The 4,635-nt window shown below is 34.5% G+C and overlaps 1 pseudogene; it reads right to left on the reverse strand.

Moving 5' to 3' along the window:
• The window catches only part of LOC129753021 (uncharacterized), a 5,485-nt pseudogene extending 1,268 nt beyond the window's left edge, over positions 1-4,217 (reverse strand).
• Between the last annotated feature and the right edge of the window lie 418 nt (positions 4,218-4,635).

Consider the following 4,635-nt stretch of genomic DNA (forward strand, 5'->3'; position numbering starts at 1 on the left):
CCGAAGTATGGTGAATCGGTCAAAAGTTTGTTATCGGTCTTCAAAAATATGCAACTTTATATCATCTTTATCTCTGATATCAAACAACGTATCGCTAATCTATTAAGCTTACTTGTTGCAAATTTGTTAAAATAAATTTGTGCTTCATGAAAACTTCAAGTAAAGATTGATTAATTCTCGATAATTTTTACCAACTCTAAAAAAGCCTGGAGTTTTACTCACCTAAAACTCTGTCATCTTACGAGTTTTTGCGAATCTGTAAGGCTTAGTATAAAATTATTGCCAAATACATACAAAAAAAAAAGATATTTATGCAATGTGCCATAAATTTGCTGAGATATGGCATCCAAAAATTGTTTCTAAACTTTTGGCCGGCAGTGTAGGTACATCAACTACTCTAGGAAATAATGCGTCTCCGACCACACGGGAGAATGCCCAAAAACCAAATGAAACCGTGGAGGCGCAATCTTTGTCCTTTTATAACTTCAGATCTAGTGCAGTTTGGGTCGACGATCGAGGTTTTTTCGCTCGGGTGTTTTGCGCACCAATTTGTATTTGCGCTTTATTGGTATTGGTGTACCAACACACAACCGATTCGAATTATTCTTCGGAAAAGATGTCCTTTAATTGGAACGTTTTCGTGACGCGAGATTCGTTCGCGAATTTCAATTTGTACCCCTATAATGTTCCCGTAAGACGTAATTCTACGTCAAAAAACAAGTTCAAATTGACCAAGCTTTTGAAGCAACAGAAATTTTTTCTTCAATTCTTCACAAACTTATGACAAAGATACTTGAGCGGATTAAATATACTCGTTATTTTAGAATATTCTATTATTTATTATAGAAACATGTACATTCGGATCCAAAGACACATTCCACGTACTTGCGTCCTGAGAGTCGAAATTTTCAAATACATAACTCCTACAGCAAAACTTTCTGTGTCTCTTGATGGGTCGGATGGGTGAACGGATTCTAAAATGCATAGTTTTCACATTTAATGATTCATATAACCTATGAATTGAGTGCCAAAAAAGGTTAAAGGTGCTTTAAAAACTGAACATTTTTGTTAAATAAACTTCAAATTCACCTCCAGGACGTAAAATTGATCAAATTTAAATTCTTTAACCCTTCGTTTCATAAAGTAACAAATTTGCAACAATTAATGTATGGAAGAAGTGAAAAATCGTTTTTTATTTTAATTTTTTTTTCATGATGTATTCATCATTTCCAACGGTTAAACATGATTTTTAAGGAAAAATAAAAAAATCTAAAATGAAGGGTTAAAGGCAGTTCAGTCGTTTACTGGATGTACAAAATAGTTACCAAATAAGACCGGAGCAAATTTGAAATCCTTCTTTTGTCATTCGGAGTTGAAACATCACGAGTAGGGAGCGTGGCCAAAAAAAAAAGTAAAAAAAAAACTAATAAACTTGAATACATTGCACGAAAGCTTGTGTGAAACTAAATTGCATACTACATATATCAATGCACAAAACCTATAAATCAAATATTTTGTTATCGAAAAATTCAATAAAATAGTTGAACTTTATTTATTACCTGATTGTTTTTTTTTGGAAATTTCCAAGGGGGGAGGGGGAGACAGAAGAATTCTTATTATCTAAATTTCTTCTACAAAAATGTTAATATCAACAATGCACAACTTTGCTGAACATTTTAAAGTTCTACTATTTCATCCTAAGGAAAAAATTGAACAAAAACCTTTAAAAATCAGTATTTTAAATCTGAAACATTGTACGTAAGACTAAAAGATTTGCAGTCTTGAACACAAAGTTGAAATAAGTCATAAACTACAACTGCCTAGTACATTATGATGTGTTTTCAAATTGTTGAAGCGCTGTAGGAAGCAATTAAAGTAATTTTTAAACCAGTTTTAATAAAAATGCAAATTTGTTTTTGCATATTTTGATTGGACTTTTACACAAAATTTCATTGTAAAGGTGCCTTGTGATTATTTTTGCTTAGGCAGTTGACAATTCCCCATGCTGTTGCAGCGCTATGTTTGACTAGCTAACTGTTTGACTAGCTAACTGTTTGACTAGCAGTTGTGAAAAGTAACTGCTAATACGGTTGACAGAATTTTTTCAGCACGTATCTGGGCCGGACAAATCCAGGCAATTTTATATAAAAACCTTGGAAAGTCCGGGTAATTAATTCTAAATTGGCGACCCAACATCAGGGCAATATCCGTGAAAATTTTATTAAAACCCTGAAATTATTCAACAAAAATCAAGAGAAAAAAATTTAAAAATTTTTTTCATCGAAACTCATCGGCAGATTTTTAATCGTATTTAAGACTTGCAAAAATCTTTCATAATTATTTATCCAAAACTTGCTAAAAAATAGTTTTGGAGGCATAAATAAAAAAAATTACAACACAATTTGTTTTTTTTTGTCAAATTAATTCGGTATAAAATATCCCGGATAAAACCGTGCAATCTGGCAACCTTAAGTTGAGAGAATATCGTACGACGGCCGTAAAGGAAACACGCGGCAAAACAAGTTTTTTCTGAGGATGGCTGAAATTCAGTAAGCCGAAACGTAAAAAACAGCAGTTATATTTATCGTCGTAAATAACCGAAAAATATCAATCAAAGAAAACCGCGTTCAGAGAAGTTTAAGAAGTTTAAAAACATGAGAACACTGTAAATGGACCTATTTTTCTAAAAGTGATCAATTTGTGAGGTTCCACTACTAAAACTAAGGTTCCATACTAAATTTGCGAATAGTCTGGCCCGGCCCTGTTGCCCGGATTTATTCACTTTTGTGTTGTAATTTTTTTTTGATTATATATACCTCCAAAATTAAATTTTTCAAGCAAGTTGTCTCACTGGTTCTAGTGAGATCATCGAATACCAATTCTCTTCAAACAAGTTTTGATGAACGAAAATTATCATTAAACCACAACATAAGTATTATTCTAATGTACATTCGTTCATTTCATTCTATTGAGCTTTCTTTTCTTCGAAGAAACTATACAGGAGCGGATTTTTTACTGAACAGCAACATCAATAAATTTTCTGAACCTCAACTTCCTGTAAGTGCAATGCAGTGATTCTTAATGTAGAATATTTTTTCTTAAATATTTAAAATGATTTAATTTCAACATTTTATTTATTGAAGTTTTTTTTCGTCTTGCTTTATCATTAGGCTATGAGTTTCGGCTATTGACTCATGTTCCATGTTTCAAAACAGAAAGAAAAAAATTATGATTCAACGAAGCTATCATTGAGCATCTCAATGATCAAAATTCTAATTTGTCATTTATCAAAAAAAATGTCGCAAGAATAATTGATTCCATATTCAAACTATAGTTACATACATCCCTCTCCCAGAACCCGAGACAGGATGTATAAACGTGGCGCTCCCAAGCCACGCGCAACCACGCGGTGATCATAATTGCACCGTAGGCAAATATGATCACTTAAATACCGATAGCGAAGGCATGCTCGTTCTCTTTGGTTCCCGACCCGGCAGCAGTAAGTGGTTCAGCAGCAGGAAGTGCAGTTAGCAGTTAGTTTAGTGGTAGTGATTAGTGAATAAGCAAGAGGAATGTGAAAATAAAACTTTTTTAAAAACATCCTCGGAGACTCGGTCTCATAATTGGCGCAGCCGACGGAAGCAGCTTTAGTGAATCCTGATGATAAAAAAGTGGATAAAAGTCGATTAATAACCGACTTAAAAAAGTGATCTCGCGAAGAAAGCATCGGAACAACGCGGATGACCTGTCATCGTTTCGAGTTGAGGATCCCCCCGTCAGGACCACTATAGCAACCTACCGTCACGACAGCAAACCGAGGTAAGTGATTTTTTTATTACTTTTCACCTCAAATCAAAAAGATTAGTGTTTATCTTAGTGAAATTTGGCACTACCAGATAGGCCTCTTTTCACTCGAGTACTACCAGATAGGCTCGAAAACTAAGCTAATCGCTTATCTTTTTGCGTCCGGAAACTGCACTACCAGATAGACAGCTTTCGCGACAGGGAGTGAGGCGACACATTTTGTGTGCTCCCAGTTAAAACAAAGTGCTAGCGTTTTATTTATTCCCAGAGTACTACCAGATAGGCTCTGAAATTTAGAAAATTGCTAAAATTTTGTTGGTATTGATCTGTACTACCAGATAGGCAGATCTCTACAAAAAGTTAAAATAAACCACATAGTCACCATTTGAAACGCGCATAAGGCGGACTAAGCAAAAAGCTCGCGCTGCTAGTTCACGCCAAGTGTTTATAAAAGGAGACTGAAATAAGATTCCCTCTGCTCGTTCATACTGACTGAGCAAACTAAAGGGGTTACATCGAGTAAATTAATGCCAAAAGAAAAAAAGCTAAGCGCTTTGAAAAAGGCAAGACAGTTATTCAGTTCGGAAATTATCTTTAGTGATATTTCGGATTCAGAAATTTCAGAAGAATCTGCTGAATTTTCACACGTTCCTATTGAAAATCCCCCCGATTTAGGAGCACTGAAATTAGAACAAAAAAAAATGGAAAACCTCGTGGCGCAAATCACGCACCTAACCACTATGGTCAGCCAAATACATTCAACCCAAGACCAACAACAGTTGGCAATAAACGCACTAGCAAACAATAATCCAAATTCAGTTAATGAACCAA

The sequence above is a fragment of the Uranotaenia lowii genome, chromosome 3 (genome assembly GCF_029784155.1).
Source record: "Uranotaenia lowii strain MFRU-FL chromosome 3, ASM2978415v1, whole genome shotgun sequence".
NCBI lineage: Eukaryota > Metazoa > Arthropoda > Insecta > Diptera > Culicidae > Uranotaenia > Uranotaenia lowii.